The sequence below is a fragment of the Bombus pyrosoma genome, linkage group LG15 (assembly GCF_014825855.1).
Source record: "Bombus pyrosoma isolate SC7728 linkage group LG15, ASM1482585v1, whole genome shotgun sequence".
NCBI classification, from domain to species: Eukaryota; Metazoa; Arthropoda; class Insecta; order Hymenoptera; family Apidae; genus Bombus; species Bombus pyrosoma.
This window is the reverse complement of record NC_057784.1, coordinates 3,828,186-3,854,166: the sequence shown is the minus strand read 5'-3', so window position 1 is coordinate 3,854,166 and position 25,981 is coordinate 3,828,186. Positions and strand designations below refer to the sequence as shown.

General features: G+C 41.5%; 1 protein-coding gene across 4 annotated transcripts in view; it reads right to left on the bottom strand.

Annotated features, from left to right (window-relative positions):
* Window positions 1–25,981, bottom strand: part of LOC122575742 (complexin) — a 322,428-nt gene that overhangs the window by 36,255 nt on the left and 260,192 nt on the right. The window lies entirely within an intron of this gene.

Genomic DNA, 25,981 nt, shown 5'->3' with positions numbered 1-25,981 from the left:
ATGGCAAACAAAGGGAAATTTGTCTTCCGTAATGCTCTTTTCTTGCACAAATAACGGCCGAGTGTTTACGAGCGTAAAAAATGCCCGGTTGTCACGATGCAATCGTTAACGCGAATCGTTTATTAGCGCCCTACCGGCAAGACGAACGAGCTTCTCGCGATTCGTCGGAAGCCACGTGAGTTCTTAATAAATTCGCGTCTTTATTCGACCGTGCGCTATATAGGTTCGTAAATATTTGGATATCCTTCTAGCTGGAAATTGAACGAGTATTGTTAGTGAAAGTTTATGGATCACAAGCAACAACAACAAGCAATACAGATTGCCAGTAGTAGTAAATATTCGTATTACACATTTGGTATATCCGTAAAAAGTTTGTGTAAATATTCGAACACTTTCGTGAGCCACTGTGCATTTTGCATATTTGTAGCACGACAGAACTGCATTCGCCGTGGTTGCAAAAGGTATTTGAACGTGTCGTTATTTTTCAACGGAAAATCTTTTCATAGGGTTCTATATTTCGTTTTCATAGATCCCCGTTTCGAATTTTTATAGTCGCGTAGATAGTACGAAATTTAATCTGCTTGGACTTAATTAACTAGTATATAAATGTTATAACAAATACAACGGTGTACAAATACTTTGTGTAGCCACTGTATCCGAACTCCGTTTATTGGAACGAAATTTTAGGTAATATCCGATTAGATCGAATCCTTGCCGACTGAATCCGCTAATCCGAAGCGGGCTCCTATTGTGCGAACGAGAAATGCTATATAGCGGAAAAAATTGAACGAATTCCAATTATATAAACTGTTGGCCGAACGAGATCAAATAAATGGAATTCTACTGTAATGTCCAAGTACCGAAATACTTATGGCTGGTAGCGTATCTCGAAAAATCCAGTCGGATTTCAAGAGAAGTTCCTCCCGCACCTCGCCGCCCCGATGTTATTATTCGTTCACACGTCTGTCATGCTTAGCATCGAGCCGTTATAGACGAGGCTTGACAGGTCTCCATCGAGGGTGAGATTCGCGTGACAGGATTTTCACGAACGACAGTCGAATCGATTTGTTTTCTTTCTTTTGGGAGCCGATGATGGCGAAAAAATAGCTGGAATTGCTCAATCGGGGGGACATTTTCACGAAATATCACGCAACGAATCGTTGGTACGTAGAAACGATACGCTTTTGGATTGAACGAAAGGAGAACTCCAGGCGTGTATAATGTTGGTAATATCGGGAAGGCAGACGGACTCGGTTGAAGGGAAGCGAAAGGGATTCGTCTTTCCTGCTGTCTGCCGGAGAATGATGTGCCAGGACCTCCGGGCTCGAGGAAATTAATACTACTTCTGTCCCGGCGCCGTCTACCATTTTCCCTTTTCTTTGCGTGCTACCTCGTCCCTTCTATTTGCACTGTTTCCCGCAGCACTGGTTTCCGCGAGGTGGAAAGGTACTTTGAAGTCCGAGCCAGAGACGACGTTCATTCTCCGCGTTCCTTTTTCCTTCTCTCCTTCTGTTTTTATCCTTCCATCTCTTCTCTCGCCTGACACCTCCGTGCTTTCCTGATTCTCCTCTCGCTGCGGATAGGCCGGATAGCCAAATTTGGAAATTATCATTATTATCGTGATGTCGTTTACCTCTTTAATTATTCCGCCGATGAAAAATCAGCTTATTTCACGGATTATTCATCGGAGAAAATTCCGCCGCGTTGAGAGGGGAATTTCGTTAACGAAGAGTAGCTGCATAATTGGCCGGAGCACGGCTGGTAATAACTCGCGTATCATCCAGTCGTTGGAAAAGCTCGGTCGTTTCGCTTTTGCCTTTTTTATGTAAGTCCTGTGCTCGGTACTTTGCTCGATTAATTAATTATGCCGGCTGGTTTTTAACGCTACGCCACTTAATCGTTCCTCCCCGCTTAGTCGCTGCATGTTAAGATTCTTTATCTTATCGTTTATACAGCGTGCAAGGTGCATTTACATTATTACACGGCCTCGTATGCCTCCGTCTTATCGTTTGTTTGACTCGTCCCTTGCTGGCGTTGGCCGATGGGACCGACACGGTCTTTTCAAAAATTCGTTTTCACGAGGTGAAAATAAAATCCACTTATCTCTTTGTCCACTCGGCCGTACCGTTCTCCCAGCCATCCATCATACCGGGCTTTAATTAAATTTACTTATTTCACCTGACACTGATCTCTGTCTATCCTATCCTATCCTCTCTGTGATCCTTCCATCTCGAATTCGACCTGGCCTAGTTCGTCCTGTCAAACACACGGTTCGACGGGTCGGGGATCAAACGAAGATGAGAAAAATTCGGCGAGTCTCGTAATTGAGCTTCTATTCTAGCGCGTAACTTGGGTCGAGGTTATCGATCAATTTTCTTTCTGCCTCTGCCTTGCAAATAATGTCTTTTCTCTCGTTGATCGTTTTTATCTATTATTCTCGAACGACTTAATATTTATTCCTTCGCGAGATATCCTTTCGCATAAATTATTCCAACAAATGTCCCGTCCATAGAATGAAAATGAAAGCTCTTTGGCGCCGTCATTTTGTTGGCTCGATTTACGAACGATGCCGCTCATCTACGCGTCGGAACGTCATCTCCTGGGTGCAATCGTACAACAAGAACGGCCATAATAGCGAACGAGGACAATTGTCCCCGGTGCAAATGGAGCGACGAAGGAGGAACATTGTCATTTGCACCGACATTTTCACGAATCCGTGTCGTTTCTCGTCTCGCGCTACAGCACAGAGATCACCGCCGGTTCAACGTGCAGAACGATCCACTATTTCTCTCGTCTCGTCGATCGTGAAACTCGCTCCTTCGCGGAAGAATCATTCGAATCTTGCCAATTTTCTAAAAGCTATTAAAGGCTTGATCGCGCTTGAAAATCTCAAAATTCGGCCAAAATTCAAAGGATAATACTACGTTACAAAGTATACACTGCCGGCCATGAGCGTTACGATTTCAGACACAAGACGAATTTGGCATACAGTTGCGGATAAATTGAAGATTAAGATCGGCGCACTTTTGTAATAAAAATTTCTCCAACCATATCTTCTTATTAAACATTCGTCTGTTCTTATTAAATATAAACCCACTTCTTCAAATGCCGGAGTATTTTTATGCTTGTTATTTTATGAACCACTGTAAGATGAATTTTCGAGCAACACACAAGATGAATAATTAAGAAATTTTCAGTTCGACTTTTACGCTGTTAGTATGAAACAAATTTGACCAAAGTCTATCAAGATTCCGCTACTAATTTCTACAATTTTTCACCGCGTGCATACGCTGAAAAAATTCATCAGGTTCCACCACGCGAATCAGCAGGTGGAACGGACAACGAAATATTTTGTTTTTCTTTTGAACGTTCCCGTCGGCGCTTCAATATTAATAGGGCGATGATTTGAAAGCAGCACGATGGAGTCATCCAGGGTTTCTGGTCGATATTTTAACAAGAAAGAAACGAGCCAACCCCTGGCTACCGTACTTTTCCTATATCTTCGCATGTAGGCCAAGAGTCCGTTGCAACTAGCAGCTAGCTTTTTGTTTCCGCGAATTCACTGCGCGGATCATTACGCGAAATGATGCAGTCGCTAAATCCGGCTTTCGAGAAATTTTTTTTCCTCCCGCCAAGCTCTCCTTAATGATTACGCGCCTTTTTTAAAGTCGTCGTCAACGTTGCTCTGCACGCGCACCACGCGATAATTAAAGTATTCCCGTGCTTCGCGTGTCTTCCAATTAACACTTATTTATTTATTACGGAATTACCTGGCCGCGCTTTTGAGGTCGAGGTAATAGGAGTCGAGATATAAAATTTGTCATTTTAAATTAGTTTAAAAACGATACGTTCTCATGCCGGAGAAAACATTTTCCCTAATGGAGGCAAGAGTTCAACCCATTAACACGTTGATCGTCATGGTAATCGTCTGTGATATACGCGTTACTACATTTTTCTTTTTAGTATGATTAGAATAACATAAATTTTGTTGACTAACAAATTTACAGCAACGAAAGAATGATTTAGGTAATGTTGTTGAGAAAAAGTACTGAAATGTAATATTTTGCAAGAATTAAATTTTATGTTGTAATACACGTATCTGGATCTACTGCGATTCCCAAGGCACAATATACAGGGTGTTAAGAAAATCCACTCGATATTTATATAGCACATAGGATACACTGAACCGAGTAAAACAACCTTAGTCAACATATGTCGAAAGCTCGAGCTTTTTTCAGATATAAATATTTTTGTATGTTAGCACCATGATACTACTCGATACTTATAGAAAGTGCCCCATGTGTCCTTCTATCTGCATACACGTTTAGTATCTTCTTCTTACAAAGCCGCAAACTCCCTCGAAAATTCCATACTTCTGTCGTATTATTTGACAAATATGCTGGTTTCGGCAATGTAATTTTTCTGCCGTTCATCATGATGCTAAAATAAGAAAGTGTTTATATTTCGGAAACGGTGTTGTTTTCGACCCGTGTTTACCAAGGTCCTTTGTCCAGTATGGTGTGTCCTGTGTACCATATAAATATTGAATTGTTCTATTTGAGCAGTGTATATAAAATACGCGTAACGGTCAACGTGTTAAGGATTAAACTGAGCAACATTATATGAAATAATATATCGCGTGAAAGCAACATTATTGAGAAATGTAGCAAAGTAATTTACATATCGTTCTATCGGAGTACAAAAACCGTATTGGAACAGTAGATACTTCAGAAAAGTCCACTGTACAAATTAGAAACGTGTAAAAAAAGACCTTTTTGCTTCAAAAAGAAAAAAGTAATTCATTGTAATGCTAATAGATACGTCGATCTCATCAAAACTTCGCAAAATTGCGTAGGATTATAGGATATTAAACGACCTAATAAAAACGTAACTTCCTATCGTTCATAGTTCGTTCGAGAACGGTGTGGAAACAACCATTTCGATGAAAAGTCGAGAAACGTAAATTCGACAAGTTGGAGCTGGCTCGTAAAACGAATCACTGATTAATAACCCCAGCGACTCGCGTGGATCGATGATAAACGGAATTTCTATCGGGTATAAAACGTCGGATAAAAAAAAAAGGAACAGGAGAAAAAATCGGCGTACGCTGGAGATTGCTTTTCGTTGGTTTCCATTCCACCGCGGCACGCGGGTGATTACCGATGACTATCGAGGCCGTCGTTGTTTCCTTTGCGTTGCACCCTTTATACTCCACCCTTTCTCCATGTTTCACCCGTTACCAGAGGAAACACCGGTGAATTTGTCCCGACTTTCCATATTGTCGTTTGGATGGCAGACAAAAAACAATGACGGCTCCGAAGGGAGAAAATCGGTAGCCGGTATTTTCTATTTTCCACGTTGAAGTTCCTCCTTCTCGAAATCCTCTTCTCGTCTTTTGTTTAGATACCAGGGGTTGGAACACCGACGTCTCCTTAGATAAAACTGGGTCGGCTTTTTTGAAAGACGCTGCTGCATTATTCGCAACTCGTTCGAATATTCGTACCGTGGACATTTCTAATTTACAACAGGCCACGTCGTCGTTTCGCCGGATTCGTTGAAACTTTACAGCAACGTTTCGATTTCTATAATATTTCTAGCGTATAATATTTCTTTCTAATATCGTGGAATTGTCTTGCTGAGAACGACTGTTCCCTTATCTGCGTATTTGTCAGTGGAACAAACGCTGCAGGCGATCGAATCGTTTCGTTTTCAAACGTCACTTTTTTTGGCAACTCGGACGTGGAGCTGGCCGAGTGTGAAAAATTCAGTTGCACTGCGAAACTCTGGCCGGGTTGAAAAAGTTATTCCGAACCAGGCGTCGTTTGCGGCGCCGGCTATTGGCGACCAAAAACTCGTTTTGCGGAAATTAATGCGAGCTTCTCTTGCCTCTTCTCTTTTTTCTTTTTAACCATCGAGCTTTCTTTTTGTCGACGCGAGAACGTTAACCTGTTAGTTGTCTTTTACAAATTTCTGTAATCGTGAAATTCAAATTCGATAGGAACGCGTCAGTTTCAAATAGGTCGATCTTAATTCCTCCGAACATAAATAGTTAGGTTAATAATTAGGTAAGCAAATTCATTTGGATTTTCTTAATAGAGCAATTGTTATTACCTTCGTATAAGATGTGTTTATACACGCGCGATCAGAGGATAATTTATTTACTCCATTTATTCCACAAATGTATATCTCTCGTTAAAGGATTAAACTCACGTGTCTCCTCCACTTTCTTTAAATAATTTTTATACTATTTCTCGAAACATTACAACCAATACGTATCACACTATTACACGGTGACTACAAAACTTTGTAACGGTTATTTTCACCTGTCTTTCTTTCCTGGTCTTCGTATCGAATGATACGAGAACAACTTTGATCAAACACACGATAGTTGGAAGAAACTACGTGTTAAAATTAAAGTTAACCTAACTCAAACCAACGTAAGAGCTGCGAGGGTTGCGTAGACGGGGGAACGATCACGTCTAAAAGATCGTGAATCCAAAGGACGAGTTAACTGGTCCTTCAACGTTAACGCGTTAAAGTCGCTTCTTCGCGATTCTGTCCTCATATTCCCGGACAAAGAAGCTAACGAGCATTGTTCGTCGAAGACCGATGGTATCCTAAGAGTGAGATGCGAGGACGCGATTAAATATTTTCACGGGAATTCTGACGTAAGAAAAAGTGGGCGTGAGTTTTTGAATTTCTCTTTTTCTCACGGGAAAGGCGAATTCTTTCTGTCCAACGAGACGGCAGAAATGGTAGAGACGGGTCAGGTATGCGGGTTTGAACACTTTTGTCTGATAAAATGAAATTCTCCGGCAATCGTCTGAGAATTTCATCGTTCTCCACGGAAAAGGAAGGGCATCGTAGGATCGGCGAAAATGTCGGGCGTAAGATATTTGGTGCATGTGCGCCGTTTCACTAAGATCATGCAGCATGCACGAGCGGGAAAAAGGTATCCCGGTGTTCGAATGGGAAACGAATACCGTTGCGAACGCGCGGAATGCCCCAGAAAGAAAATAACGCTAGAATACACGGCCAATTATTTGGCAAGAGTAATTTTAATTCCACGTGAATCGCGATATCGGCCATCAGCCGGGAAAGAAGGAGCGCGTGTGTATTTTGTTAATAAGGATATAAAATTTGCTGCACTGGAATTCCGTTCATCCAATTAATGTACTCTCGTATAATTAATAAATCTCGTTCGTTCGATTCCACGTGTTTGTCTTTTAAATATCATATTCGCTATAATTCCGCAGATTGAAGTGCAGTCAATTTCTGGGCCCGACTAATCAACGCTGAATAATATTATCGCTAGATACGCAGAACGAAATTGGATTTTGTTTGTTCGATGGAACCGATAACGTACGCACTTGTACATCGAAATTGATAGTTGAACGAAAAATTTCCTAATCCCGGCTCTTGTTCTTATCTTTATCGGTAATTGTTGTTAAATCCACGGTACGTATTTAACAGGTGGAAAAAATCGCTACGTATTTAGGTTTCATTCGTTTGATCGCATCCGTAAATGTATGAAATTGCGATCGAAATCGAATTTCCAGCGTTCTTTCTTTTAATAATTCTTCGTTAGCGACCGACGCTGTACCAGGATCGTGGAATGGGCAGGAACGTATCGATATGGGTCAAGATACACACACGGGCGGAAAATTATCGATCTGGACGCAGAGCGAAAGAGGAGAACTCGCAGGTGGAAAGCAGTAAGAGTAAATTACTGGCTTACGGAACAATTCATCGTCGCCAGTCACGAAACTTGCGATCGTGAGAAAGGTATAGTGGAAACACGGGACGAGGTTGGAGGTTTGGGTTTCGACTAGCAGCCAATTTCGTCGACTACCAATCATTTTAGTAAATACATAAGAGCTAGATGCTAATGAGGCTAGGAATATTGGGTAGCTTCGGAGCAGCACGTGCTAAATTACATTACGTAAGTTGCGAACAGGTATCACTGCTTTAATGGATATATGCGAGTATTCTCTCCAGCACTAACCCATATCTCGCCTTTGTTTCCATACTGGAATAATCCACGCGCCGCGTTGTCCCATTTCTAGCCGTGTTTCGAAATAAGAACCGGGAAAAGATGTTTACCATGGCTGCAATTTAGCCGATGTAATAAATGTAATAAACGTAAAAAACGTTAAAGATATCCGAACAATGGAACAGCCACTTTTCCGATACGAAGTTTTACTTGTTCGAATAGAGACGAATTTGTAGTATAATTACAGTTCCATGTGCGATATCCTATAATTAATGATCTTTTGTAATCTTTTATAATGTAGACTAATAACGCTTACAAGACATTGTATTAGGTTAATTTGATATTAGAAGAAGGTGAAGCTTCGTAACTTGTCAAGGAAACAATATTTGCCATTATTACCATTATGAAGAGCATGTCTTGTACATAATAATAGGTTCGTAACAAATGCCTTTTCTCTGTTACAAACGGCTATTATGTCACTTATAATAGAAGTTCGGATATCAGTGTATTCGGATAACGTTGGCTGAAACGTAACGGAGAATTCTACTGTGTCAGTAAGGTAATAAAGATCGATCCTTGATGAAAAGTTGAGCGCGGTTCCTCTCGACATTTATAAGAGAACTTATTCTTTTAAATGATATTAAACGTCCCTTCGTCGTCCGTGACTTTCGATTGATCTCAACTAAGTCTAGCGGAATATATCACTCCATCGGGATGGACTAATACGATGAAATCCACGAATTAAATTCATCTCTCTTTCTCTTCTCTTTAGTTATATTGACAGCGACGCGCCCTTATTGGAAATTGAGCGAATGCAAGACCTTTTTCCCCACGAATAAATGAGAATCGCATTTGTGTTGCAGAGTCGCCAGCCGACGGCGTATTCTAGTTCAATTAACGCAACAAAATTGATTGAATCTTCTTGCGCGCGGAACACGCTCGAAAGCGTAGTCTGTTCGACGGAATAGAAACTTGTTTCCTTCTTCGATGACAATTTATCGAGCTCGCTTGGAATTGCAAAGAAGACAGATCTATGCAGGCGAGAATCAAATTTGCGATCGTAGTTTCGCATCGATTCCGGGCTCTAAGTCGTCCTCTATCCGTTCGTTCTCCGCCTCTCGTCTCTTCTCTTCACTGGCTGCTCGAACTCGCTGGAAAATTCACTTGCCAGCGAATAATCCTCTCGTTTTCTCGGTCCGACCGGTTTTCCAGACTAACCCTTAATCCAGACGAAACAGGAACGCGGGAAAAGGGGGTGAGAGAGAGAGAGAGAGGAGAAGGACCGATTGCTATCTTGCACCGGTGCCTGCGACTCCTTTGAAATCAGCGTAAACTTGTTTCGCCATCAGGTGCAATATCTCCAGGCCGATGATTGGACAGCATATTGTCCGCCGTTGAAAACGAAGACTCGTGTCCGCTCGTTCCTTCTCGCTCTGCTCGCGTGTTCGCGTCTCTTTTTATACTCGTTAGCCAATCCTGTATTGGAATGACGCGGTTAAGTCTTGTAAAATCCAGTTAAAATGCAGATCCGATCAATGAATTCGGTAACGATGTGCACTCGGTCGAAATCGAAACGAGCTTTTCTACCCAAACCAGATTTATGCGCGCCTCGTTTTCGCGTGTTCCGATCGAGAACCGGCCTGGTTCCGCTCGAAACTAACACGGGTTCAAACGATGAACTGGCCTAGGTTTACCGCTCATTCGGGTCACTCGGTTCTCATAGAGGATATACGGGTTTTATCTCGGGAAGAAAGCGGAAAAATCGACCAACCGATTAATTCAAAGCGAGTACAGTCGAATAGAATACAATATCCTATAGGGTATCGAACAACTCTACTACATTTTCCACTTGTTGTTTCCCTTGTCCATTGTGGATTAGCGTTTTAATTCAACGCCGATCGCGCTACCAGTTTGCTGTAAACTTTCGTTAAGCGTAGATTCAATTAGCCTGCGACGACGACGACGACGACGATGACGACGACGACGACGACGACGACGAAACCGCTCGTTCCAGTAAAAGCCAATGTTCGTCGTGAAGCTGTGCAGATGTTCCTAACGAGACTTTCTCGTGTTCGGGATATCCACAGCCACCGATTCCTTCCATTAAATGACCCTTTTATTCGCAGATAAATTCCTAACACTCTGTTACAGCAGTTGCCTTCAATTTTAAAGCTGCATCGGAATACCCCGAGAACCTTTTCATCGGTTTCATCGTATTCGGTTTTTACCAACGCAGAACCGTTAGTTCTTGTTTTTCGCCACGATGACGCGATCAAAATGCAGATATTATGTTTTTCCCGGTGGCGATCGATTTTCGATCAGCGGAAGGTACAGCCAGGTTTTTATCCTTTGTGGCGAGCTCTCGCATAATCCTGAGAAGGATCGTCGAAAACTGCGCCTGCAAGTGGCAGATTTGCATCGAAATCGGATTTCGCGGCGAACCAAATCGGACTTCCACCCCGTGAATTTTCGTTTGCCGCCGAATTACTTTCGTTCTCCGTCTTGACGCGTCGCGTGACATCGATGCCCCTCTCTTTCCATTTTCTTCGATGATTTTAGCTAAGAAGTGGTCTTAAAAGTGAAACGGCAGAGGGATAAAATAAGCTTCGAGAGGACCAAGCTCTTCCCTTTATTGCCACGATGCAGCAACATATTGTCCAGACATTTTTGCGCTTATGAATAAAACATGGTGGAACGTTGTCTGTCACTAATGCAAGCAGATGTCTGATAAAGAATTTCCTATCTGAAAATGCAATTTTCGACTTCATTTAAATATACGTACATTTAACGTGAACATATTAAATATGTACGTGCACACGTCTATCGGTGAAAAGTTTAAGTAAAATGGATACGTATTTTGAATTTTGATACATTCTCGTCCAGTCTCTACATAAACGATCGAGTTTCGTTGTCCGATGAATATTGTTTTTAGCTACCAGCATCTCGTTAATTTATAAATTTCACTAACATCCGTGTATCGTTAACACGAATTGACTATGGCGTTCTAGCAAGAGAGAAAAGCAAACCGTCAAATATCGCACTGGATAATTTCGAATTTTGGTTTAACTCGAAAATCGAATCCCTTCCACGTAAAAATACGCGTCGACTTTCCGATCGCCTACGAGAGAACTTCGATATTAGCTATGGAGTTTGCAAGTTTGAAGATTAGACAACTCGCGTTCGACATCAGTGAAATTTACATATCGCGCGACCGGAACAATCAACGTGCCCCGCCAGTACCAGTTCCCGATAGCCTTCCCGACACTTCCGCGAGTAGAAGATCCGACAGGATCCCCTCGATCTTTCTGCAGGAAATGAATAACCGGGTACCGCCCCGAGGGATTCGGCGAGATCGTTATTTTAACCTTGCTCGTTTGATAGATAGGCGATAAAAAGTCGACGCATAGCTAAGGAAAACAATTTCGTTCGTTCTTCTCGCTTTTGTCGCCAACATCTGACGCCATGCTCGAGTCAACCCTGATTATATTGTAGGATCTTTACTACAATTAGCTTATTTACAATAAATGGATTAAACAGATGTTGGTTAAACAGAAAACGATGGTTGTTCAACGCGAACTGATTACAAGAACGTATTATAATTAAGACAACTAGATAGTTAATTTGCAACTCTCGTCATCACGGATCCAACACTCTCTCTCGACAACGCTGGTGTGACAACGACCATATCCACGCCATTCCGTACTACCTGACAGCGAACCGTTAGGTTTTGACATGACCTTTGCACATGGCCCAACATTACACTTTCCCCATTACGTAGGGCAATTAGGATCCTCCCTTTGCTCCTCAACACCTACAAACGCAACATATAAAGACTGCAAGCATTCGACAACGAGTCTTGAGTCTCGAGTCTTGTGCACAGTTTGGCCGTGATTTGAACAACTATTCTGACTTCGCTACTTCATTGTAATATTATACTTAATCATTTTCGCGAATAAAAGCCTACAAAATTATAAAAGCACAGTCAAGTTAAGTTACTGCTCAGCTACTCCTTTTTTATCATCGATTTTACGCGACACTAGCAACACCATCTCGTCAACGCAATTCGCACTCTCTGACTTCCAAACTCACACACTGACTGTTAATTCGTCTTTCTCCCTTAGCCTTATCCCTTTGTCTTTTGTCTTAGTCTCACCACGCACGTGTTCCGCAACCGTTGATGGCCAGGGTCACGCAGGCCTTTTCCACGAAACTATTCGATTGATCGGCATTTCGGCTTTCTCGCCGCACTGTTTATAGTTCGCCCGATATCTTTTAGCCCTTTCGTCCACGATACTACAATATAATTAATTCTACGATCTTAGAATTTTTATATTTCGATCTATTTGGCTGGAAACTTAGGATACGCAATGATATTTGAAGATATTTGACACAAATTTGAGATATGTTTTAATGTTAAAGAAAGTACAACCGTGTCGACCTATCTCCTCGCGCGTCGTCTTCTTTGCGTCACAAATGAGTCGTATCGTATCGTAATATTTGCATTCGCAAACATCAAAATCGGACGAACTGAAATCTATTTGTTCCTGATAATTCTGAATTCCTCGGCTATGCAAGTTTCTTTTTAAATTTAAGAAACGATTTTCAAGCATGTCTGACACGGAGATAGATGGCACCTCGTGGAAATGTCCATTGTATTTATATGTTTGCGAGGACGTCAATGATCAAGGCGAATATACTGATCACGTAACGTGCAAACAGAAACGTGAATTCCATTAAGCGAACATTAACGAACCATCTGTTCTCCATCCGTAGAGAACCGACAGTAGGATCGGACGCGGTCGACATCGATCGGCTCGAGAGCAAATTCTAGAGATGCGGTTAATTATGTCAAAGTGGCTTAATCAAGACTACTTGACTCGAGCTTATGGCTGCCATACGCTTGCTGCAAGGACGTAACGGTGCAAACGTGTCACGTGAATGTCAAATTATTCGCTTCGGCCAGTTATCGATTACTGATTACGATCCAGTCATTTAAGACAATAGGATAATGATAATCCTTGACTGATCATCGTATCACCGATCATTTCCTTCTGTTAAAGCAGAACCGCACGATTGACGTCGCACCAGTTAAGAATCTTCCAGTATCAGATTCCATCAGGATTAAACAAAAATTTGCTCTGTCACTCTTATCGTCACTCTTAATCGCGCGACATTCTCGCCATTAATGTACCCGCAAACACAGCTTTGCAAACACTTGGCTTTGAATAATACAATCATTCGAGCCTGTTTCCGCTGATAAACGTATCCGCACATTCGATTAGGAATCACGAATTCCATAGGTAAACATCGATTCGTATATTTTAGATTTTCAATTGTCACGATGAACGACGTATTTGTATTGAGAGAAATTTTCTATGGCAATCGTTGGTGTACGTTTGGCGAGTCACTACGGTTCCCGAGGAAACGAGCTAAAATATTCATGAAACGTGGAAACAAGATGCACAAAGTGTATTAATAACACGATCGAAACTCGAACGATCAGAAATACATCTGGTTCGTACATCGTTTATGCAAATTGACCAAGCATGTCTACGAGCAACGAAGCGTACATCTTTTTTAACAAATGGGAAAGCAGAATATGATCAGTCGGAATCCACAAAAATGATCGATTCACGAGGGCGAAGAGGAGGAAGCACGAACGACGTGAGAAATTTCAAAGAAACCGAGCAAAGTTTCTACCGAGTTGCCTTTATTGTCGATTCAGAGACGAATTTCCTACAAATATCAAGGAAGCACGAATCGTGCAACACGAGCATCGCATGATAACCTCCGCTTCTTCTTTTTCTTCTTCATCTTCTTCCTCATGCTTCGCCGTATAGATACTCCGACGCAAAACGATCGTTCTCGTTCGTTGCGATTCGAGATTTTGCGAGCTCACGGATTGAAGTATTCCCACAGAGAGCGTCGTTATTTATGGTCAAGGTTCTGCGCGATCGCGCGAGTTTTCCCAACCGACGAAGACATAATTTTCATTCACAGCTATGTCACTGGTTACATGGAACGTCGCAAGTTCCGGTTGCACGGAAACCTGATATGCAGTTGGAATAAATCCAACGATTCGAGTAGAAATTCAATCGTATGGTGGAACGAATCCAAAATAATAATTTGATTTTGAAACGTGATTTGTCAAAAACTGCCGCACCCACGACTAAACTGTTCATATCGTAAAAAATTATTCGTACAATCAGATACAGTTCTCCTGCGACAGAATTAAACTCTATGACATAATAAATAACATTCGCAACAATTGTGCAATGTGACGAATATTTTGTTAAAAACGATTGGAATTTGTTCGAAAATTAACGATCCTAAATTAGTTCGTTTTTCCGGAGAAAGAAAGAAAGATGGACAAGGGTAGCTTTTGCCACGAACCCTCGACTGTAATTGTTCATCGCATAATCGATACTTGCGTCAATGGTTATAACACATTCGAAGCATATTGCTCGTTACTGTCGCCCCTCGTTACTTCGCCCCCATTAACCCCATATTTTCACTATAACATTTCCTTTCTCCACTAAAAGCATTCGTTAGCTAGAAATGTCCCGTTGAGAAGCTGGAAATCAATCCTCGCTCAAAGCTACTCTGTCCCGGAACACAGCCTTCTCCTTCCATCCTTGAATTTACTATGACTTTCGCCGGTTGTCAAAGCGGTTGCACAAGGATGTAAATGCAGCGGGGCGCGTCGATGAAACGCGTGATGCTGCGAATATACGTGGAAGAGCAATAGCTGTTTCTCGGTGTCGCGAACTTTCACGTAAAATTCCCTTCCACGTGCCATTTCCATTCTCATTAAGAACAAGACGCCCGAGTCGTCGTATTTCGATCGCGGCAACTCTATCGTGGCGATGAGCATCTCGAAAGTTTACCGCGCGACGCATCTTCGTCCAATTACAAGTCTACCAGGTCCCGATGTGGCGAAAATCCCGTGGGCGCCTCGTAATTAGCCGTAGAAACGGAGTAGAAAATAGAAGTGTAGCGAAGTTGTTCCCGGCCGTATTCAGAACACGTCGTAGAATTAGTCCTATTGATTGCTGCTCTCCTCTCTCATTCTGTCTCTTTCTCTTCGGCTGTCTGTCTGACCGACAGCGAGGCGATAACTTCGTTCAGACGGAAATACGAGATGATCTTCGTCTGGAGACAGAACCGGTTGTGTAGCCTTGCTTTGCCTGCCACAATAGAGGGGTAATTTCTCTTCCTCCGTTTCTGATTCCCTCTTCGCGTCGCTCCTCTGTTGCGAGGCCGCGTCGTCGTCGTCGTCGTCGTCGTCGTCGACTAACTTGTTTCGAGTTGGTTGTACTTTCGCGAAATTGCCAAGTCGCAGCCGGCGTGGCCTCCGCTTTTCAGTCGATCTTGTTCAGCACAGAGGACCGTTTTGAGCTAATTAACAGCAGCGTATCCCAATCAACGCCACTTTCATCGATTGGACGATCCGTCTCGAGAGTTCTGTAAATATCGGCCAACCAACGCTGTGTTTCCGATTCTTCTGACGCTATTGCGCGGAGAGTTGCCGTTGCACGGAGAAGTGCGCGTTTCTAGAAATGTTATCTTGGCAATTTAATTATTAAGCTGCGGTTACGTCGCTGATGCTTTAATATCGTAAAATTCAATTTCCACCAGAATAATCAAATTTCTCGTATATTATGAAACGCCATTCGTCTTCGATACGATAACGAAGGGACGAGAAGATATAACGTAATTTAGGTTCAGCAAACAGAAGATAGGAAAAATGAGGAAACGATTCGAATGACTCTGTGTTAATCGAACACGATGAAAATTGCGAGGCTCTCGTAACAGTTCCAATGAAAATTCAAAACGTTTCGTATAATACATACAATATGTATATTCATGATATTTCTTCTCTTTTCGAATATTCTCACGATGCTGTATATTACGAAATTATAAGAAAACCCCTGGTATAACAGAACAGATAGGATGCCTGTGCTCCGTACGAATTATTGGAAAAGAATTTACTCGGTCGTAGCGACAGGATTTATTACACAACTCTCTAAGTACTCTCACTCAACCGAACGTTGCCTAAAGACGTAACAATCGTCGATCGAGTTCCGTGCTTCCTCGAAATAGAACCCTCTCTTCTCTCTTTGTAAGAAAGATTACTTTCGTCAAATGCTAACGGAACTAGGTTGACCAATAACCCAGATACATAAGAAAAAGGAACTTTTGCCTCTTATGCATCCAGAGTTTTAAATATCGCTCTGGGAACCGTTAGTTACCGTTTTCGCGTGGCTTTCGCGTCATTTTCATAGGACCTGCGAGATAAGCTTGCAAGAAAGAGCTGCACGCGATACGTGGTAAGGCCACGGCGGGTGGCCGAAGGAAAGTCAAAACACGAGAACCGTGGAATGCTTAAAGCGAGCTACCTATCGCGAAAGAGACGTCGACAGTTGACACGACCTTGTCAGCAATAAAACTCGAGTGTGTCACGAGTAGGTCAAGCATCTCACTGACCAACGTGGAAGATGTGCTGTGCAAAGAAACCTACACTCGACGGTCACCAGCCGAAGGTATTCCTCGATCGTCCGTCCTTGTCTCCTCAATCGGACTTTCGAAATGTTCGGTTAGATTCACTAGATCAGTTTAGATTAAAGAATTACAACAAGGGTAGTGCCATTAAAGAAGAAGGTATTTTAATTTGAAAGAGAATTTTCAAGAAGAAGAGAAAAAAAAAGAAACTGCAAAATATCACATAATTTGTCGAGCAAAGTATTCTTTTCTCTAGGTCGATAAAGATACAAGAGAACGACGCTCGGATTTGTAATTAAAAGGAAAAATCGTAGTTCGTAGGTTTGTATTTTAGTTTAGGAAGAAGTTTGTAATACTTTTAGTCTTATCGACGCGTTCGTTGCGTCGCTTTATCTATATTTGAATAATTTTCCTCGCGGTTTTGTACGGTTTGAACAAACATCGTTACCTAAAATAAAGACCTTTCCGATGAGAAAGGGGCGTGAGTTTGAAAAAACGAGATAGCTATATCTCAATAGCGCGATAGCGAATATTAAAGAAGAATTCGCGAAACATTTCTCCAGTCATCGAAGCGAAACGAAATTTTCCAAGCGATTTTCAGAAGAAACCTTCGCAAATTTACTCACGTTCTATATTTAAATTACAAATATTACGAGAGATATAACTTTAGAGGTTGCCCTCGCCAAAGATACATCTTGTTCTCGTTGCCCTGACTGCAGTTGGAAAAGCTTCAACGGCGTTCGACTTAATAGCAACGTTTGTCTTAGGTCGACGTTGCAGCTGTTACTTCAATTTATTTATTGCACTTCCGATTAACGAGCAACCGATGAACCACTCGAACTGTAATTACGATACAACTTGTGCTCTTTTATTCAGTAAGATACACGAACACGAACCGACAGTCGAATGTTTTACCAGCAATTAATTAATAAAGTTAAGCAGCTTGCTACCGAGTTAACTTGAAGCGAACTCAAACTTCAAATGGGGAATCTTCGATGAAAAATTTCGTTCGTTACCACCTATTACCAGTCTATTAAGTCCATCAATCTGAATCTTTCAGATTGATTTGGCCTAGCCTTGCATCAAGATATAAATAGCAAGTATAGGAGAGAAACGTTGGACCAGAGAAAAAGACGTAACGCCGTGTATTTATGGGAGATTGGCCGAAGTCGCTTTCAGCTTCTCGCGATATACGTGTCGCGTGGTGGCGGAAGGGGATTGATTCATTTTCACTGAGCTTTTCTACCCGGGATCAAGCTGTATTCAAGCAGCTGCCGCTTATCGCGATACCAAGGGCTTGTTCACAAGCGTCGTTAAAAAAATACGGGTCACACGGCAGGCCAGTGGTTACCAGCTCGCTTTTTCGGTAACTCTGATCTTCGCTGAGCCTTCTTGCGTGGTTGCACTGTCGTTAATTAGTTAATAAAAATGTTACAAGTTATTAGTGTCGATAAATTCCGAAGAATAACGCTAAATAATAAACTAACATTTGGCAAGAAACAAATTGTAAAAGAGAAGAAGTATAAGATAAAATTTGCCAGTTTCCGATATCACCGGTCGATTAATTACCTAGACTGCAATTTGTGAAACTACAAGTTTTAACATACAAACTGCGAAAACATAATCTACGAGAAGTAAGGAAAAAATGTTGGATATAGTTGCGCTGTAAACACTTTATTACGAAATGATAAGTATACCGCGCATGTTTATGCATTTTTTGGGAAATTTGAAAGTCTAAAACTGCACAGAATGCACGTAATATGCAAAAATATATAAAATATTCAAAGCATAGTACTCGTTACACCTAACACCTTAGTAGGTAAAACAATTTTCTACCTACGTTCCACTTTTTTAATTATCCTCATCGAGGAAATATGAATTTGCATAAATATCCGCAGTCTAGTTATATTCAAATATTGAACGCAGCTTGATATACGAATCTAATAAGGAATTTTGCATTCTCAAATGAGAGTTTAAGCGTTTCAACAATCGCTAATAACGATAGCTACTGTCGATCACGTTAGATCATTTCAACTAGCGCTGTGTAAGTACAAGGAGAAAGCAAATACGATCCATTTTTGATATCTATTTGGTATCTCAGTCTACGCTCAGTATTTTCTTATAATTAGAACTTTTATGAATGCTTATACAATTTACATTTTTATGAACAAATAGTAACAATAGTAACTAAACAAATAGTAACAAATAGTAACAATAGTAACTAAACAAATGGGACTTGGACAAAAATTCGCTTCATATAGTAAATATCATGAAATAGTAAATATCGTGCTTCTATATGTATTTTTGCATCTTACAATTTTCCATAAATATCTAAAAAAGCATACTGACGTTTGCATAACGTACGAGTTCATTTGTAGAAGCATTTTTTAAAACAATCTTTCTGCACTCCTTGCAATCTTGCTTGCCGCGTGTTTCATGCTTTCTATGCATTACGTTTCGCATTCTTAAGTTTCCCAAAAACGCACAACCTTCTGCTAATAACTTCGTAAGGAAGCATCTACAACGAAACTTCACCCTACAATGCTTCTCTTATTCTCGATTCTTCTGAATTGTGCTAGTCGAAGCGGCCTATATAAAAGAAACTTTGCTCCAGCTCAGCCTATCGCGAATCCCATTATCCATCGTTGTCGCAGAAAAAAATATTTCGTTAAATCAACAAAGGAAGTGGGAAACTCGTAGTATCCTTCCATCTAATCGTCTCCTCAGATTCCAAGGCGAGCACCTGAATTCCGAGAAGGAAACCTTTTTTCTTTCTGCGGGACACGCTCAGCTCGACTGCCGACGTGGAAAAGTAATTCGCCTGTTTTTTTGCCAGTGGCCCGAACCGCGACTTGGGAACCGCTGACGTGGAGGGTCTCTTTTGCGAGCAACGGAGAATGCTCGAAGCACCGACCGTTTCGAGGGAGAAGTAGGCCAGCTTGTGCACGTAAAGACTCTATTTTTTGTGACGCATAACCGTCGAGGTCGGTCAAAGGGAAACCTCAGCAATTCAGCGAGATGTGACACGTGACGTTGGGATCGCATGCCAACCGATCGGTCGTCGATCCTTGAATACGAATTAACCAGCTCCCTTCTGGGCTTTTCTCAGTCACGAGCCAAACAGGATTCGTGTTCGAAGTCGACAAAATTATCCGTGGAGACATTCAGAGACCACGAGGGAGTGTTTTTGTTTGAAGAATAAATGAAGGATAAGGAGAGAGAGAAGACACACGAGGAATATCCATTTCTCACGATTTTCAGTTTTACAATCGCGATGATTTCAATGTTTAAAATGCCTGTGCAAGGATAGCGTGAAAGATTTGGAAAAATTTGAATAAAACACCGAGTTGAACAAGAATCGCTACGATTACCGTAAAACAATGACCAATCTAATATCCTTTTTACGGTGTCTAAGTAAAGTTATAAATTTCATTTTATGAACAACACAGTTTAAATTCATCGAACGAAGGTCGCGGCGTTTCTAGTGGAGCGAAACGCTGAAACTGAATTTTCTCGATAAAGTTGTTCCGCGACATTTCTTGTTCCTCCGCCTTACCCACCGAACGAAATTTCAGGCAAGAAGCTAACAGTTGCCGAGCTGATAATGTTTTTAAATTATTCTCGACTAGTTGAACGCTCGAAGCGCGATAAGCTCGACTAGCTTCAAGCAAAATACAGCAGGAATTATTGCTACGCTGGGATAAGGATAATCCTCACGTTCGAGGATTAATTGTATAGTTCCGAGTTCTCTCGCGTGAACGCTATCGGGTCGCTTCGATCTAACGATTAACCGATTCTAATTGCACGTTCTAGCACGCACGTGACCGAACGGAATTCCTCTGCGAATCGGGCAAACCCGACGAACCGTAGGGATATTCGAAATGCCAAATCCGCTTTGCGAAATTTCCTCGTCCCGTTTTGCGAATTAAGGTTTGTTTCTTGCGATTCTCATGCAAATCGCTAATTAAATAACTCGATCGTTACGACTACTTGATACGCGTGACAAATACAATACCTTGGAATTAGGTAAGTGTTTTCGATTCTGTGATTTGTTGTTAGCGTGAATCTTTAGTTTCGTGTCTTGGAATTATGCGGTTACAACGATCCATCGCGGTCTGTTACGGTGAACGTCGACTTCTTCCCGTGTAATTAGCTCTTATTGTCGGAGAAATCAAATTAATTGCGATTCAGAGTCGGCCAAGTACCCACCGGTCGTCGATAACGGTCGTCTTTTTGCGCGTCACGCCGGCCGGCTATTAATTATCTCGAAATTCAACGACCGCCTGTGTCGTGACAACGTCCCCTTGAAACCTGCTAATTAGCAATCCGCCTATTGCGCCTGGATTATTTTTTTCGAGAACACAGACGTCGTGTGCCATGCGTCGAACGATAGAATTCTCCGGTTGGAAAATGTTTGGCGATCGAGAACTAGAGAATCGGAGTGTTTACAACCGTAGACGCAACCATAGTATTATACGATGAAATAAAATAATATTTCATGTGAAATGTAATTATAAAATGTATAATTAAACGATAGAATAATATTTAATTATATATATATATTTGGTTAAAACGAGATAGTAACAAAATAGTATCGATGTTATTTTTTTTGGAACAGAATTGTACAATTTGCTCTACTTTTAACTTTAGAACCAGCGAATTCGTTAGAGAGACGCGACCACAGTTCCCCTTCTCTTGCAATTTCTAGAACCGTGTAGGTACTTTAGGCAAAATTAATATTGCTTTTTATTAAGATCCAAGTGCAAATATACCTTCCAATTTTATTTTCAATATACGGCGTTAATTATAATCGTTTATCTACAGTTTAGAATTAAAGACTCACTATATTTGGTGTCAAAGAAAGCCGAATAAAAAATGTATCGTTTAACAATTGTTTCTGTCTCATAAAAAAAAAACACGACTGAAAATAATAGAAAATGATAATTGTCTCTAATTCCAGGTGGAACGTTTCGTGTGAGATACCTCAACCATCTAACAGAATATCACTGCACGAGTAAGTAACTACTTTCTTTTATTCCTAACGACATGTACTGTAATCTTGTGCAAAACGTTACATATTTGTTAGACTTATAAAATTCAAATTCGAAGCTTCTTCGTCGTTTATGGTTACAGTTTACAAAACGCTTGTTGTATCTTTCTTTATTTGCGCGCGCGAAACGATAGCAAGACGTTTAGACGAGCGAAAATCTTAACTAGCAGCTTCGAAACGAGACAGAACACCGTTGATGGTGAAATTTTAAAGAATCGCAAGAACGATGGGCTAGAGCAGCCGCGAGACACCAAGAAATTTGAAAGAGTAATTCGCGGGGCTGTTCGTAATTGAATCGGGAAACGAATAAACTGAATTGTATATTTCGTGTCCCATTGCATTGGTATTCGTTAAATCAATTAAATTATTGACGCTCGAAACGATCGGATCGGTCGGACGAACATTTTTGCATCTGTCGTTTAGCGATACGCCGGCTGCAAAATCCCAGCTGCAAATTCTCGATAGATTCGACAATAAAATATCGAACGCGTTTCGGTACTCTTTATTACAGCGTACGTGTGAATATTTTCGTTTATTAACGTAGAGACACGGTAAACGGCAACGATCGTCCTTCTAACACCTTTTTATTTCTTTTTCTTTTCTCGTCAAAATGATGGACGAGGTTAATTATTCTCGTATCGCTAACGCGAATGGTCGAATTGCACGACGATGGATTAGCGAGCTAATAAGGGAAAAGTGCGTGTAAATTCGCTGGTCATTGTGTTCGAGGGAAGTTTCATTACAATCGTAAAAAGAAACGCTATTGTTCGTAGGATGGAGCGGTCTCGAAAGCAAATGTGTTCGCGGTTATTCCGGTGAAATACACCGGCGAGTGTAGAGCGGTTTAAAGTAGCAACAACTAGAATGTAGCTATATTTGTTCGTCTTCAGTGGTATCCCAATTAAATCCACAATGGATAACATTGTTGGGCGAATGGGATAGAAACGGGTAAGAGTATCCAACTCAGTGCTAACTACGAGTAGCGGCCATCGGGCAATCTGTCCCGGCAACCGAATTTGAATTTCGATCTCTAAACGTGGTTATAGTTGGAACGAGAATTGGCGTTCAACGGCAATTAAACGTGTCCGATATTGATTTGTTTCTATTCGCGCAAACTTTTGAATTTTCAAATTCCATTTTTTCAATTGCTGCAGCCTTTAACAACATATTTTAAGCGTTTTGCTTATCAGTGCTGACGAAGTCTACGTGATTTTTAGATTGCGAATGTTTACGCAATGTTAGATTTTTACGAATAGATCACTAAACGAGTAGAGCATCAACAGTTTCTGTCATTTTATAAATAGCATAATTTTAGCATTTTATCGTGGTTATCTGTAATGTATATTTTTGCGCATTACAAGTAAAAGTTCGTTTATATATACCCGAACTGAGCGCAACATAACGCCGTTTGAATAATCGCGTCATCGTACAGGATCGTTCGTTTAATCATCTTCGAATTACTCTATAAAAATAGATATTAAATTGGAAAATTTTCAGATGAAAATGTAACGAGCTTTTTCAATTTTTACCCTTGTTTCCCATATACCGTCTCAAAAATTGTCCATTAATCGATTGTTCCCTTAATTGGTGGTGTAATAATTAAAATTCTACTGTATACGTATCCTGTACATTTTTACTCGTCCATATTTTCCACGAGCACGCACACATTCGCAGCCGTCGCGTTCACATTCTACACCAACACCCAGCTACCGAAAACAGGTCGCCATTTTTTCGAAGCACAGTCGACAGCGTGACGAAAAAACTTTCCCCTAATTAACCCGCACGCTATCCCTCGCGTTTGCTCGCTACCAGCGAACCACACGTGCCTGGTGAAAATCGTTACCTAAACCTAAACTACTGCACTGTGGCTAATGAGAAGCTGATTTTCGAAGGGCGTTCCGACCCTCCAGCTCGCGCCACGTTGCCTCTAAAATTAATTTCCCTCCGGCAAACGGACTTTGTTTACGGCGGTCACGTTTTTCGCAGACTCTTTCACGCAGACAATCGATTTCGCGCGTTCCGCTCTGCATATATTCGCACTCGTTACGTGACCAGCTTCGTCGAATAAGCGAAAATTTTGCCACCCTCGAACTCTCTCGTTCCAACACGCTTCTTGCAATGTTCAATTTTTCGTCGTACGGACGATCGATGATTTTCCTCTCGCTTCGACCGTAAATATCCTCTTTTCTCTTTCTTCTCCCCCCTCTCTTCGTTTCTTTTTCTCTGTCTCTTTGCACACTCTCGCGACATACATCTGCTTCTACCCCTTGTTTCCCGCGTTGGCATATTTATCGCGCGAGCGCGCCCGAAAGCGCGATTCCGCTGGAAAAGCGAGCGCGAACGCGTAATAATTTACAAGGAGTTAGAGCGTCAACGGGCTGCCGTGTTAGCAGATTCAACGCGGCCAGGAACAAACGGATAGATATTGGGCCGGCTTGTCAACGCGTTATTTACGACTCGTTGTAATGTATTGATTTTGCGCGGGTCAGGATACCGACGAAACCAGCCGTGTTTCGGGCTTGCCAAGTGAAATACGCGCGGTTGAACGACGTAGACAGATGACGGATTTCCTGCGATCCTTCTGTTCTCCTTACTTTAAGATCTACGACGAAACGTGCCAGAAGTTTTATTACTTTCTCGTGTCTTTGTTTTCCTTGCTACGATTGAAAATATTTGCTCATTGTTCGAGTCTCTCGGAACGAGGCAAATTGATCGCCCTTCTTAGATCAAATCTGCCGTTAAAACATTCCAGAAATCTGAACTTTTAGTACTTTCTCGTGTCTTCGTTTTTCTCTGTATCGTAGATGTTTAGTCGTTAGTCGTGTCTCTGAGAAGCCAAATAAATGGTGGATTTCCTGGCATCGTTCTACCATTCTCCGACAAAATCTACACCATCAGTTATCCCAAAACTCGGTCCTCTTTATTTCAAATATTCGGTCATTGTTCGAGACCCACAGAAGCCCAATTGACTCCGCTTCATGCGAATTTCTTAATTCCGTTATCTCTGTCTTTGAAACTGTATAATTAGAATGAATCATACGGGAACGATCTCTTTAAATATTTCAACGTATTCTGAAAAATAACTAACGTTTTAACGGGCAACCGCAGTTCCGGTGAACGTAGGCACGTTCTCGCGATTGAAAAACTGTACAGTGTTTTTTTTAGAACCGACCATTCAAGTTGTTATTGTTATTTCTTACAAAACAAATTATTTATTACAAAACTGAACTAGCACAGAACGTAAATGATCGCGTAAATGACTTCGGCTATGACAGAATTATCGAATCGTACAAAACTACCAGCCTGTAATACGTAATATACAATATACTGTAATCTGTGACGTTTATCTTTCCGCGAAGAATTTCCACGCACGCCATAGCCTAGCTACGAGAGAGCTACCTTATCGAGGTTGGAACCATTCAAACGGAAGTTTCGATCCGCGAAAGAAAAACACGAGAGAGCGCACCGGAGTAGAATCGGAACGTCGTATGCAGGCAGACACGTTGGAGAGCACTTGTATTTACGAAATACAAGGGGCGCACGGAAATGGGAGTGGCCCGAGACAGTTTTCAAGCAAAGGGAACGCCGAGCATGAAAACACAGCACCGATGTCGAATTGTTACGGACAATTGGCCGCGAGAACGTAGATTATTTTATTGACATTGGATATATCGGGTTGGCAACTAAGCGATCGCGGGTTTTGTCATTAGGTGGTATTGACAAAATCCGCGATCACTTAGTTGCCAACCCGATATATCATGACACACAATTCGCCGCGTAATCGAAACTTGCTGGAACTTGTAAAATGTTCTGGAAAGAATTGTTAGAAAGAATTTTTGGGTCATGAGTGTTGTCCGTGTATTTGCTAGAACATCGGCTTTTACGAATTCGTTTCTTTGGTTTTCGTTGGAAAAGCTGACCTTAAAAGCTTCTTTCTCCCCTAGAAACCGCGCCCGAGAGTACACATCGAGGTGTACCGATCTTTTTTAATTCTGTGGAGATAAAGAACGCTTGGCGTAGCTGGAATTTATAGCAGGCAAACTCTCCCGAAACCTTCTGAACCGTTTCGTTAACTTTTTCGCCATGCGCAAGCCACGAATATAGTCGATAGAATTTGAATGCATTTCGAGACGATTCTAAAAGTGGTAACGAGCAAAGTTTCGTAACTGGGGTGTTGCACCAGGCGGTTGTTTTCCATCCAAACGTACTACGTTCTTTTGTTTTTCCTCGTCTTAAACGAGCACTGGAATCGTTTCAAATTTGGTTTCACGAAGGAGGAGCGAAAGGGTCTGGCGAGTGAGACGGGTCTCGAAATTACATCGAAAATCTTGCGAGCGAAAGATAAAAGATAAATTTTTATTCCGCGGACAACTAAGTTTCGTGTAATCAGAATTTCGCGGTCTATTCGTTACGGTCCGAGAATACGTTAAAAATTT